We start from the raw sequence: 15,490 nt of genomic DNA on the forward strand, positions 1-15,490 counted from the left end.
GTTTTTTAAGATAAAACTTGTGCCTTTTGACTTTCACAGGGGTTCGCATCTACACCGTTAGGGACAGAGCAGGCAGGTCCGCAGTTTTTGTAAACAGAAGGTGCAGGACCGCAGGTGACAGTGAGAGAAAGTGTGGAACCAGAGTTACATTGATTTTTAATGTCTTTCTCTCATTTCCAAAGCTTGACTTGAAGAGCTGAGGTCTGAGACTTGTTTAGGAGGATAGTACAAGTGATGATAGACCCATACTGACTGCAAATAATCATGGTGATGATATTTTTGTGTAACAGATTGCCCCCTAAAGTGCGAAGTCTGTAGTAGATGAGGATTTCATTGATCATTTAGGAAGAGTGAAGTACTTTATCATTTCGAGGATCATCTTGTGGAGAGCCCGGTTGGAACCTGTAAAAACATTCAATGCAAGATATATATATGAGATCATATCATCGCTGAGGTAGGCATTCCCATACTCAGATCAAAACTGACTGGAAAAACTAACTACTGCTTTGATACAGGAATGATCTTGTAAAACATCACAAGTATAGACTCAGGTGGACACAGTATGGACGCAACCATCTGTTTATGAATTGTCCATTATATAATGAATACAAAATTCCTCGCAGCTTGGATTGTGGAAGCTAGATCTAGGGTCTTCATTTCTACTTCCCGGAACAGTACGATTCCATCCATGCGAATGAATGTGTTGATGTCGAACATGGTAGAAACCACTTGATTACCAGTTAATGATGTAAACTGTTAACAAGTGTGAGAGAAACCACCAGTGATGTCAATGGCTCTCAAAATACCTAGTACAATCCATGAGATGCGAATAAATGTGTTGATGTCGAACATGTCACGGAATCCTTTGATCGAAAGTCAATCATGTAAACTGTCGTCAAAGGCGAGAAACCTGCCATTGAGGCATGCAGATCTCAAGGTACTGACAATTTCTAGATCATCTTTCTATATAATGAGCTGACGTCGATAGAAAGCGATCCGTCGTAGGCAAGCCCACAACACGAAATCATAGATCAAGTCGAAGAAATTTAGTTGCAAGGACTGACTCAGGGATGGTCAAGATGGATGACAGATATTTTGCAGATGAATGGCTGATTGGCAGTGACCTCTTGAACACATAACGACACGACAGATGGCTTGGTGAGGATTGACCCAAAGTTAATACCCAGAAACTGGCTGAAGACTTTCAATGTGGTTTGATCAACTGTTAGGCAAAGGATTTCCCAACCCAGGTGAATACAAGTGTCGTGTTCAAGAGTGGTTACAAAGTATGACAAACAGGCTCATTTTTCTCTCTTTTCCCCCACCATTTCTGGCAAGTACCTCTTTATTTTTGACAAGCTTGAGGAGGATAACATTTGCTTGATTATAAGCTCATCCTTTAGATAAGTCCAACTTAGTTTAAATTTGAACCCTAAGAAGGAGTGGTTCGTTCCTGTTTGTAATTGAACAGGTCCTTTACTGTGAAATTTTAACGAGTCCAGTATAGGAGAAACTCAACGTTTTTCAATTTTAGAGAGTCTAAAAAACTTAAGAAGACTCCAGGGTTGACCTTTTTCATAAATTTGTGTCTCCCAAGCTCGAAAAAGTATAAAATAATACTTGAGAGAACCGCTTGATCTTTTACAACCAAGGAGTACTTTTCGTCATTAGTGTCGTTGATCCGAAAAGGTAAAAAGTGATCAATGACACGTCGTTTTATAATCGATATCGAATTTGAAACGACAAAAATCCAGCAATCTTTTCATGTTTTTACGGTCGGAAAAGAGCTGTAAGTGGACCATCTTTTAATTCCGTTTTAACGAGTTTAAAAGAAACACTAGGCAATCTTTTCATGTTTCAGGAGTCAAAAAAGAGCTTAAAGGTGACTCTAAATGTTTTTTCGTCGAAAATGATAGATTTCGCCTAAATAATCCGTTATCCTGCACAAAAACACAAACATTACTCATACCTGTTTGAAATAGATAAAAATGTCGCAAAAATACCTTTTTAAAGTGAAACATAAACAAATTTACAATTTATTTATTCAAAAAACTTATAAAAAGGTCCTTTGTCAATTCATTTTTACCGTTTGAGTTTGGGTGAGAAAATAGTGCTTTTGCTTAGAAAACTTCCCGTGAAGATTGCAGAAAATCCAACCGTCGGAATCAGACGCCGTCTTCTCCAGGTAATCCACATCATCCCACTCTTCATTTTTAACCATTTGATTTTTTGTTATAGTCATTTATGTCATTTTTGGGAGGGTTTTTAGGCATAAAACCCGCACGCGGGGGCCCGTAGGTTTACCACTGCTGGCCTGCGGACCCTGACTTTTTCTCCATTGGGAAAAAGCTCGGGGTCCGCACCTTCCATGTAAACAAAGTGTGGTCCCACGCACTGTGTCTAACTTGGAGGGTACGGTCCCCATTGCAAGGGTTTTTAACCCAAAAATTCTCAAAAATGGACCAATCAAAATAATTTCTAGTAATTTAATTTATCCTTATACTTGATGCAGAGAGTACACCATGCTAGATTGGCGTGAACGAGAGCATGAGGACGTGGATGCTGCCGCATGGAATCATCAACGTTCACTTGATGCTTTGAGGGCGTGCGGCTTGTACAAATTCTGGGCCATTCTTGGCATGAGGGCTCAGGTGGATTTCTTACAGTGGATGGTTGACAGATGGAACGTACAGGACCAGTGCTTTTTCATTGGCCGCCACCAGCTCGAAATCGAGCTGGCGGACATATATTTCTTAACTGGTTTGCCTAAGAGAGGCAAAGACTTGACTCTATTTGGGGCTAGGGCAGGTGGCCAGTCTGTCGATAGCCTCAGGCTAGAGTACTGCAACAGCCAGGCTAGAGACAAAGGGATAGACATAAAGACCATATCCCGTCCTGAGCTCATGGTGATTGCGTTCACTGTCACCAGACTTTGCAGAGCTGCCGCATTACATATTGCCACCGGATCCCAGATGCGTATGGCAGTTGATTGCTTTCGAGGCACCATCTTCAATTGGTGCGATGCTGTGTTGGCCAATGTGAAAGGCCAACTGACCAGGGCCAAGAACGGACGACTAAAGACCTTTGGTTATGGGGCTTTGGTCGTGAGTTTTGGCCTGGAGAGGGTTCCTATGCTGATCCCACAGCACCTTACTATTGGAGCTGGGCTTCCTCGAGAGCCCAAACTGATGCGATGGGTCGCAGTTATGGCCCGTCACTCGGACGAGAGGACAGAGGTTGCTCGATTCAAACCTGAGTATTTCCAATGGTTGGAAAACCAGGTCTTTTATATTCAGGACTTCCCTTACGCTGGGATAGATTTTCGTGGTGACCCAGACATGGTTCTTCCAATAGGAGAGCAGTGGGATGAGTCAGGTAAAATCCTTTTCAACATTTTTTCTATTTTTTATTTTTTTATTTTTCCATCGTCTCAAAACTGATAGTAAAAAATTTCAAATGCAGATGTGGGTCCACAGCGACCAGCTGCTCTTCGGCCTTACGAGAGGAAGCAACCAGTTGCACCCGCGCCAGCCCCACAGGACGAATCAGCAGAGGTTTTGGCCGAGTTGGAGGGTCATCTCGAGCGCTTGACAGGAGATATTCCTGAGACCACTATAGATGACATTCCTTGTCGACTTCAGCGCTATGTGATTGGGGTCCCGGGACCTTTTAGGAGGTTCCTTTGCAAGGTGGCCCATGCAGTGGTTTCTTATAGAGATCATCACCAGTGATAGGATGATCGCCTATTGTGGGCACATGTGACATTTTTGTTTTTTGTACTTATCATTTTTGCCGATCATAAGGTGTTTTTCAACCTATGATCGAGGACGATGTATTTTTGACACACTCCTATATATATATATCACTATTATCGGCTTATCTTGTAAATCATGTTATGGAATGGTTTTAAATTTACATGTATGATTGTTGCAAATGTCTATTTAACATTCGAGAAGCAATTGCATCTACTAATGTATTTAAAGATCTTGGAATATGCTAATATTCAATATAATCAAATTCACGTTCCAAGAGACACACTCTCAAAAATAATCTTAATAACACTGGATTTCTAATGGCATACACTCTATTAAGCTGTAATACAATGAGTTCAGAATCTAACCTCACTATCAAACTCTGAATCCCAAATGAAATAGATTCAGATAATAACTCAATCACTGCACTATACTTGGCAATGTTGTTCGTTGTTTGACCGAGGCATACCCCATGCATAGATACTAACTCGTTAGAGGGTGAATAGATAACCCAAACTACGGAAGAGATGTTCCGTGTATTACGACAAGCACCATCAGCAAAACCAATGTATGTTTGGAGAGGCATCGATATCTGCAATATCAAGAGTAAAACCAAGATAAGCAGGAATAATGATGAAAAACACTCTCTAAGCTAAGCACACTGTTTAAACTAAAACACACCAGCTAGAAAGAAAAACTATCCTAACTAAAAATCTCCATACCCATTCTTTTAAGCATAATACCTCTTCAAGTAAAGGCCATTTCTGGGTTTACCCAAAGAGTCCCCGTCAAATTCTACCAATTCATAGGCCCCTTTGGCTAGCTTTCGCTTGACAACATAGGGACCATGCCACATAGGAATGAATTTTCCAGCGTCTAATTTATCATTAGCTTGATCATAAACTAAGACTAGATCTTCTTCCGAAAAATTTCGAGGGGTCACATTTCGATCATATTGAGCTTTCATTTGTTTTGCGTGAGTCTCGATCGCCAATGCAGCATCACGTCGATTCTCATCTAATTGAGCCAAGTATAACAAACACTTTTCCTCTTCGAAAGTGGCTGGAAGTAACTCGATGGCCATTTGCAGTGACGGGATTTTGCATTCAATGGGTAACACAGCTTCCAAACCATAGACTAGTTGGAAAGGAGTGAACCCTGTTGATGTTTTTACTGAAGTTCGGTACACCCAAAGCGCTGAAAATAGCATGTTGTGCCAATTCGACCGATGAATCCCAATGATTCATCGGATCATGATAGCTAAAACTTTGTTGATGGATTCAACCAGACCATTTGCTTGTGGATAATAAGGGGTTGAGCTATCATGATGTAAACCAAGCTGGCCTGTAAGTTTGGTCATCATAACGTTTCGAAAATGACGCCCATGATCAGTGATTATCGCTTGCGGGACACCAAACCTAGCAATTATATGATTGAACACGAAAATTGCAGCTATCTTGCCGTCTGCCTTAAATGTAGGCATCGCCTTGGCCCACTTGGTAAAATAATCTACCGCATGGATGATATACGCATGCCCCCCGGCCGAGTGAGGGTTACATGTAATAAAATTGATACCCCATTTGGAAAAAGGACCAACAGAAATTATAGGGTGGAGAGGAGCAGGTGTAGCACGCATCTTACGATCAAAAATTTGGCAGTTGTGGCATTTTCAGACCGCCTTAATACAATCTTTAAATAAAGACAGCCAAAAGTAGCTAGCGCGCAATATCTTTTGGGCTGTGGCAAACCCAAACATATGATCGCCACACGCTCCAGAGTGACAGTCATTTAGAACCCTTTCAGCTTCCTCGTGATTTAAGCAACGTTGAAAAATAGAGTCCGCCCCACGGCGATAAAGAGTATCTCCAATAATCCTGAATTGTTGGGACTGGAATCGAATTTTTCGACGTTCTGACCTTGAAATTTCTGGCTCAAAGGATTGGGTCTGGAGATAAACAATGATATCCCCATACCACGGATCTAAAGTGCTGATTAGAAACAAGGATTCATCCGCAATGGGCTCCTCCACCACAGTTTCCGTGTCAGCACGCGGGAAGTCACACATTAACTCCGCAAAAACTAAAGATTTCTTAGACTTAGATTTCTCAAATTCTAAGTCGAACTCCTGCAGGATAACGATCCATTTAGAGTACTTTCCCCCTAGCAATTGCTTGGTCAAAATGTAGATCATAGGGTTGCAATCCGAAATTACCGTAGTTTTACGTAGTAAAATGTAGTGACGAAAACGTTGGACAACTTGAACAGCTGCCAATGCCAATTTCTCCACCTATGAATATTTTAGCTCAGTTGGATTTAAAGTTCGACTAAGGTAATATATCACATGTTCAGTTCCAATTCATCTTCCTAAACTAAGACCATTCCAATGGTGGAATGAGAGGCGGCGAGATACAAAAAGTAATCCTGGTTGTAGTTGGGAGGATGCAACAACGATGCATGGGTTAACGCGTGTTTGAGTGCATCAAACGATTTATGAGCTATCTCATCCCAATAGAATGGAGTATTTTGCTTTAAAAACCGGGTAAAACCCTTTGTAACCTCGGCGTAGTTAGGAATGAGTCGTCGTAAAAAGTTTGCTTTCCCCTGCAAACTTTGGAGTTGGCGAAGACTCGAAGGAGGAGGCAATTTGATGATAGCTTCGACCTTCGAGGGATCAACGCGAATGCCGGCTTTCGAAACTACAAACCCCAGCAATCGACCCATTTCTATATAGAAGACACATTTGTGTGGGTTCAACCGAATACGATAATGCCTACACCTCATAAAGATTGCTCGTAAATGGACGAGGTGATCAGCTCGATGTAATGAATGAGCAGGCAAGTCATCGAGATAGGGTTGCACAATGTGCTTGATGTCATGAAAAGCATAAGACATTGCCCTTTGAAAAGTTGCTCCAACATTCTTAAGCCCAAAAGGTAACTTGCAATAAGCAAATGTCCCCCATGGACAAATGAAAGTTGTTTTTGGTTGATCGGCAGGTAGAATATTGATTTGATTGTATCCGGAAAAACCATCCATGAAGGAGAATATTTTGCTGCCGGCACAATCATCAATGATTTGATCGATATAGGGAGTTGGGTAATTGTCCTTTGGACAGGCTCGATTAATGTCCCTATAGTCGATGCATATTCTTATTGTTCCCTATTTTTTGTTAACCGGAACAATATTCGATACCCAATCCGTTAACGAGATCGGATAAATGAAACCTGCTTTCAACAATTTTTCAACTTCTGCTTTAATTGCAGCAGCTTTTCGTGGGTGAATCTGACGCAAACGTTGCCGGACGGGTTTAGCGTCCGGGTAAGTCTTGATCTCATGAACAACAATCGCAGGATCAATTCCTGGAATTTCCTCATAGGACCAGGCAAACACGTCGCGGAATTCTTGAAATAGGGCCTTATATAGCTGAATTTCGTCATCTGTACACGAAGCATCTATATGAATGTTCTCAACAATTCCGGGCTTAACCGAAATGTCAATAGGAATAGTTCGAGAGATGTTTCCCAAATTTAACTCTGAATCAGGATGTTTCATTGGATTCTGAGGTTCCTTGACATATTCAGTTGTAAAAATTGATGAGAAATCATTTTCAAAACGATCAGCCTCAGGTAAAAAAGAAGATCTGTGATGGATCTTCCCATGGTAAATCATCTACAAATAGGATTTCATGAATTTGCTCATCAGAGTGAACAAGTTCAGAAAACGTGGTTAAATCCGAGGTTGATGTGAAAAGTGATTCCTCACGGACCACATTCATTAAGTCATTTTCGGTTGAACATGGGTCAGCAAACGACTGCACGGCTTCATAGGCAATTTCATATGGACTCAAAGGCATGGCATTACCAAATGAGACTATCTGAGATTCAGAAGGAATGATCCAAGAATCATCATAAACAATGGTGTCTGATGTAATCATGTGAATGGTTGCAAATGAAGATGATTTGTTGATCGGAGGAAAAGGAAAAGTTCCCAGTAAACCGGCATCTTTAACTAGCCCTACTCCAACATCCTTATACGAGATAGTCGTTTTACCGACATGCTGAATACTCTCCGAAGAGGCTGGGTCGGATGAAAAGTAAGCCAGCTGGTCTATTGTTACGATATTTCCATTGTGTGGAAACTTTATTACTCGAAAGACCGATGAAACGACCGCTGTCATAGCGTAAGACCAACTTTGACCCAAGAGAAGGTTGTAATCTAGAGGGGCATCAACCACCTCCACATATAGACTAACGATTTTTCCTTCAACCCCTATAGGAAAATCCTGTAGAATGCCAAAAGGATGAAAGCCACGGCCATCAAAGGCTTTTAGAATCGTCGGGGATTGATTTAGCGAAGGAGAACCAAGCGATCTCCAACACTGTATCGACATAATACATGTTGACGCTCCCTCATCAACTACAGTCTGATGAATAGGCCTGTTTTTGACTATCACTGGTATCTGGAAAGCCATTTGATGAGGCAAATGCGGTGTACTATTTTCTAGATCAAAAATCATTAGGTTCGAGTCTTGAACATCAACAGCTCCTATAGCCGACAAAAGTAATTTACGTTGTGCTGGACATGATTGCAGCACTTCCAAAGCCGACATTGCTGAGGGTGAAACAGCTAAATCCTCAACAATGTTATAATTCTAAGCCGCTCTCGCATGTGGATTGAAAGCTGACTTTCGAAGTATACCCTTGGCGGGTGGTTTGATTACCAAGTCTAGATTAGGTTTCTCGATCTGTAGTGGATCGGAACCGAGAGCAGGTTGATGGATTAGAATGAGAAGATTCTGCTTATTTACCATCAAAAGGACTTTTACTTCCATAATCTTGCGATCGAGTCACAATACTAACATGGGACATCATCAGTATGGGTTCTTCATTGGCATTCGAGGATGAACCTATCATCTTACTGTCTTGAGCTAGAAAAGGATCCTTCAAAACAGCAAGAGTTTGGGAACCCTTGACAATCTTTGCAACCTCTGCACGATGAGGGCAGTCTCTTGTAAAATGTTCATTGTCACAAATGAGACAAGGATAACGAGGTTTGTGCTTTTCATCATTGGATTCCGCATTTTCAGGTTTCTCCTTTGAACTTTTGTCCGTTTTATTCTTCTTCTTTCCTTTCTTCTTCCCACCGGATTTTGATTTGGCTGTAGATCACTCTACAACGTGAATATCGGCGAAAATCTCTGCAGAAGAATCTCCTGTTGGGGAATCAGGCAAGGTTATGATAGGAGAAGAATTCTTGGAAGACTTCTTCTTACTTTTAGTGTTAACCGTTCCAATCATACCATCAGCGGCATGAGATCCCGAAGGAGCTGCAGTGATTTGATTTTGCTTGGGAAGATCAGGGATTTTTTCGTGTAACGTACCTGACTGAGTATAGACCAAGTCAAGGTACTGTGCTTGAGCAATTACTTGCTCCTCAGTAACAACTCTGACTTTAGCAACATCTTCAGTGATCTTTGGCAACAAAGATTTTACAAACCACTCGGCCAAGATCTGATCCAGAATAAATACCTTCACTAAACGCCGTCAACGTCTCCACTCATGAATATGATCTGAAATGTAAGTGGATGTCGATTGTTTTAGCGAAGTTAACAATTCTGTGACATTGTCATATCGGACTGGCAACTGAAAATGAGTTAAAAACGAGGTTGCTAACTGACTAAAATTATAAAAAGTGCCTCGCGGTAACTCAATGTACCACTTGGCCGCGAGACCAATTAGAGTGCGCTGGAAAAGTCTAAGACGGATTGAATCATCTGTAATGGAGTTAGACGCACACCAGAGGTGGTAAGTCATCACATGGTTCGACGGGTCCTCTCCTGATTTACCTTCGAACTTGGGAATGTCACTGGGCAACTTATTCAGCATTGGCGGCCAAAACAGAAGATAATTAATGGGATCGTTCGTTAGGCACGACAAGTCAGGCAAGTCCAAAGTTGTGATAAACAGTAACTGCCGATTAGGATCCCTAAAACTCTGGGTCATGAGACCAGCCCCAGGAGGAGGATATCCAAGATAACTAGGAATAGGAATTTCGTTTGGGATATTGTATCCTCCCGGAAAACCAGGATTAACCGAACTGTACTGGGGTTGTTGAGGTTGTTGATAGGTGTACCCAGGGTACGGTTGATACTGATAGACTGGCTGCTACACAGCAGGACCGAATTGGTACTGTCCCTGGTACAGTTGATAAGTGAATTGTGGTTGGCTTGTGACAACCGTACTTAAACGAGGTTGTCCTATAGGCATCTGAACCGAAGTTTGAATTGTAGATCCAGACGGTGGTAAATATGTCTGAGGAGTAGATACAAGAACAGTAGAAACCGGAGCTGTCGATACTCCAGAAGTGGGTGGGGTAGATTGAACAGATTTTGTGGCAGTTGTAGCAGTCGTTTGAGGCGGAGTACGAGGTGTACTAGGCCTAGGCTGAGAAACTACCGAAGGTACAGAGGTTTGAATGTTAGACTGGACTGGTTGCTGGGGTGAACCAGAAACTAAGGGTTGTCCAGTTTGAGATGACAACTGTACACTTGGCTGCAATACCTGTTGAGCTTGCGATGGATCCCACACTATATTCATTCCGGGGTACTGACCCATAACTGGTTGAGAATACTGAGGACCATAACTGGGTTGAGGGTAGGATTGATAATTAAAAGGTACATTTCCCGTTTCTTGAACATACATTTGACCGGAGGGTGGTTGGAAACATTGGTTCGAGTATTGACCTTGGGGTTGATACCCTTGAGGCACATACTGATACTGGGGTTGACCTTGAGGTATAAATTGATACTGGGGTTGACCTTGGGGTACATATTGAGTTTGGGGTTGACCTTGAGGAACGTACTATCCCATAGGTATGTACTGTCCTTGAGGTTGCCCCCCAAATGCAAATTGTGTACCTTGAGGTTGCCCCCCAGGCGTTAATTAAGGCTGCCCCCCAAGTGGTAACTGGCCACCTTGAGGTTGAGGATTGGGAATAGAACCTGACATCATAAGAATGTCTTCTACGCTCAATGGCTTAGTACCATTGCTTCTAGTTAATAACCCTTGCTCAATGGGTTGAGGATATGCTCCCGAAAAAGTACCAGAAAGTGACTGATACCCGGAGGGAATAGAAGGAACACCGTACAAAAAGGATTCAGGCGATTGAGTAAACATGGATGACTGTCCTGACATATTTACGGGAGTATAAAAACCTCTAGGTGTTGGGTGATAAGGAGCGCGAGGTGGTGAAAAACTTAACCCTGAGTTTTCTAAGAAATTAGTCAAGGAAAGATACCAAGAACTGCTCCTAGGTGGACTGTAAAAAATTGATTCACGCTCCCTCAGTTCAATAACAGGTTGATTTTCAGGGATAGGGATGCCTACTTCTTCTTCCGGAGCAAGTTCTTCAATAGCAATAAGTCCAGAAGGAAGATCTTGGGTGATTACTCTTTCTACCCTAGGTGAACCAGGACCACTAGAAGTTGGAGCAACAAACCCTGATGTCGGAGTAGCAGCAAATTCACTTTCAGGCTCGGATATTTCAGGTTCTTCACCTATATCACTAGTAGATGAAAAGCTACCAGCAATTTTGGAAACAGACACTGACTATGGATTATAATCTGCTACTAACGGTTGAAAATCAGGATGTACTATCAAAGAAGATTCTCCTTCCTCAGGTGACCCAACTCTACTGTCTCTAGGAGTTACGAGGACTTTCAAGCCTTCAAGCTGGTTCGGTACTTCCTCAGGAGGTTGGCCCCGAAGTCTACGGGACTTCCTCAATAACTCAGCCACGTTTACAAACTCAGGAGACTGGCCCCGAAGTCTACGGGACTGCCTTGGTAATTCAGCCACAGTTGAAAACTTTTAACTACTTCACACGCAAACAAAGTAAAATCTCAATGAAAAGCACCTAAAGTCTCTAAAGAACCAAACAAATTTGAATCACACGCCTAAAGAATCTAGGAGATCAAACACACACAAACAGTAACTTTCCGTACTGAAAACACTAGTTGGTGATGAAATCCAACGTCGCAGAGTTCAATACAGAAATGGCAATTGGAACAGTTACCCCGGCAACCTGCTTAATGAATAGACTGGCACAAATTCCTCCACTTAACCGTCTCGAGTGAAGAGAACCCCCCAGAAAATCCAAGTGAGTCTAGTCGACGTCTGCTCTAGGTACAGTGGGATCTTCCCACCACTGTCACCTCAGGAAGAGTCCTAAAGAATATGGCCACTAAGGTTACCAAATGAGACAAATATACCTGGGGGAACAGTCTACGATCCGATACGCACGCAAGGGTAGAGTAGCAAGCTCAATCCCCTTGAAGGCTCCTTGACATAATCCAAGGTTTACCAATAGGTGACCCCAGGCTCCTCGACAATGGTTAATTCGAGGTTTACAGTTTTTAATACATGAATATCTGGCGTCATTCCCAATGAGGAAGGATTGATTCCCACACTGGTTCGGACATGATCTCGTGCTTATCCTTTAAGAGGAGCTTTCCCAGAGCATAAATGCAACAATTGGATTTCTTCCCTACCATAAGATACAACTACTTGTTTGTTTTTACTGTCTTGGAGAGTTAATTACTCTCCTACTCCAAGACACTAGCCTAAGCTAAGTTGGTGTATCAGAGCCCTAGAAATAAAAATGTTACTAGGTGAATTTTACTTTAAGCGTTAATTTTTTATTGGTTTTTGTTTAAGTCAAAAGGTGCGGAGATGAAACTCGTGGTATGAAGACTCGACTCAAAATCACTAAAAATGCACCTAAGATGATTTAAACGATCTTTTTCTCTTCGATGAACTTCTAAACTAAGAAAGAGTTTGAGAATGCAAATACTTTGTAAACACAAATCTTTCTCAATCAAACAAATTAAAAGAAGAGTTTTTTGTCCTTTTCCAATGCACTCAAAACAAGACAACTAGTTATTTCACAAAAATTTCCTTTTTCGTTTCAAAGCACTCAATCACTACAAAACAAAATTTTTCCAAAAGAGATTTTTATATTTTTTAATAAAACACTCAAAACTATGAAAATGACTAACTTTGAGATCTACAAATTATAAAAACCTATTTGAAGTCAAAGCCTACTAAAAGTATTTTTTAAGGAAGTTTTACTTAGCTAGATGTAAGCTAAGGACCAATTTATGCAGAATCACAAATAAGTCAAGAACAACCAATTTTGTTTTCTTTTTGAAAATGAAAATCCAAACTCTCAAACACAAGGTTTTCGAAGTTTTGAAAAGAGAAAACTCAAAGCAGATTTCTCAACAAGGGGAGATTTCATAAATGGTCAGACTCATAAGAAGGCTGGTAGACACTAAGGTGATCTAAAGTCCCTACAGCTTCTAAGCTCAGAGCCACTACACAACCAAAATGAAAAACAAACCCAACAAGCAAAACTCCTAGGAATTTCACTTAAAACCCTAACACTAATGAAATCAACCTAAGGAAAGCTTCTGACAAGTTATATGTAGGTCTCGGTAGTGGATAACAATTTCTAAACAAAAACTAAGCTGACTAACAGAGGAAATCTTAGGTTTGTCAAAATTTTGACAGGGTCCGCAGGCCCACAGTTGACACAGGTGCGGTCCCGCTCTGTGCTAAAAGCCAAGCTCGGGTAGGTACGCACTGTGTCAAACGGCTAGGGTGCGGTCCTCTCCCAAAGCTATGAAAAACAAAAAATAACCCTGGATCTACAAACTCTACCCAATTTTACACACAACAAGCCAAAAACAGAAACAAAAACACAGTTTCTCAGGTCAAAGTAAAAACAAGGAAAACAATCAAGTCCCCAGTGGAGTCGCCATTTTGTCACACGGAATAAGTCGATCTTGCGGACAAGATAGACCTTTCTAGAATCTAAAGAAGACCTAATGACAAGCAAACCAACCAGACACTATCTTTCTCTAAATATGCTTTGATAAACAATGGAAAACAAGTGTTTTTTAGGGCCTACCTTAGGTCCAACGCAAGCTTGTGGATGCCCTCGCTCCTTCGATCCAAATGAGCTCCTTTGTCGCGAATCTACAAACACAAACAAGGCAAACAAATTAAATAGCACCTGAAAAGCCAATTGCATAAAACATATTTAACATGAAAGTCAAGGAGTCCATGAAACAAATAACATGAGATACTTGTTGAGAAAAATGAGTTTGATTGTATTAATTCAAAAGAAGAAGAACTTTACAACCTTTTCCTTGACGCTGTACAAGCTCCTCCTAGGGTCCAGCAAGAAGTCTCCTCTACTTTGACAAGTTTCACTCACTCCCAAATGAAGCCAAAAAGGTATGTGATCTATCCTCTTAAGCTCAACTAGGAAGTCTTGATTTCACCAGCATTTACCCTAAAAAATGTTCAGCTTCTAACCTCCCTAGCAACTAGCCCAATGCCTGTATTTATAGTGCAATGGAGGGAGGTTACTAGGTCCTCCTTCAAAGGGATAAAGCCCTCCTTCAAAGGGATAGCTCCTCTCATCAAGGGATTAGCTCCTTCTCTTTTGGGATGCATGAACCACCTTAGAGCGAACAATCCACGTCAAAATTCCTTCTAGAAACCTCTAGAATTAACCCAAAGTGAGTTTTTTAAGATAAAAATTGCGCCTTTTGACTTTCACAGGGGTCCACATCTACACCGTTAGGGGCAGAGCAGGCAGGTCCGCAATTTTTGTAAACAGAAGGTGCGGGACCGCAGGTGACAGTGAGAGAAAGTGCGGAACCAGAGTTACATTGATTTTTAATGTCTTTCTCTCATTTCCAAAGCTTGACTTGAAGAGCTGAGGTCTGAGACTTGTTTAGGAGGACAGTACAAGTGATGATAGACCCATACTGACTGCAAATAATCATGGTGACGATATTTTTGTGTAACAAGCATGCAGAGCACCTAGCAACAATGTTAAGATTACTGAGGTAGCACCAATTGTATGCGAAGCTTAGTAAATGTAGTTTCTTTCAGATATCATTTCATTACTTCAGAGATGTTGTTTCCAAGGAATGCTATCATGGAGTGGGAAGATCCCAGGAAGGTTATTACAGGAAGTTCATCAAGAACTACTCATAGATTTTCCATCCTATTACATGTTTGCAGCGAAAATGGAAGAGATTTGAATGGACTGAGGAGTGTGTAGCCAGTTTCAAGCAGTTGAAGCATTTGCTTACAAATGCTTTGGTTTTGAAGATCGCAAATATTGACAAAGAGTTTCTGGTTTGTACAAATTATTACAAGAGAGGACTTGGTGGAAACTCAATGTAGGAGGGACAAGCGGTATGCTATGAATCAAGGAAGTTGAATGAGCACGAGAAGAACTATGTGGCACATGATCTTGAGTTGGAATTTATCATCCATGCCTTGAATATGTGGAGACAATATCTTCTTGGTAGGAGGTTTATTCTAATGAGTGATCATAGTGGATTAAGGTAATTTTTTGACCAACCTAATCTGAATGTTAAACAAGCTAGATGGATAGCTAGTCATAGTGAGTTGGACTTCAAGATCAGGTATATTAAGAGAAAGGAGAATAGGGTTGCAGATGCTCTCAGTAGAAGAGTGCAGGTGAATCATATTATAATAGTGAGTTCTTGTGGGATATATTTACATGATCAGATCTTACAGGTAGGAAAACATGATGATAGGAACCACCAGTTGAGGCACAATTTACAGTATAAGGGTATAGGTAATAGGGATGAGTATAATCTTATTGTATATGGCTGGGTCAAATTCAAGAACATG

Source organism: Pinus tabuliformis, chromosome 1_1 (assembly GCF_031772625.1).
Source record: "Pinus tabuliformis cultivar Carrire ecotype Pingquan chromosome 1_1, CPIR1, whole genome shotgun sequence".
Lineage (NCBI taxonomy): Eukaryota > Viridiplantae > Streptophyta > Pinopsida > Pinales > Pinaceae > Pinus > Pinus tabuliformis.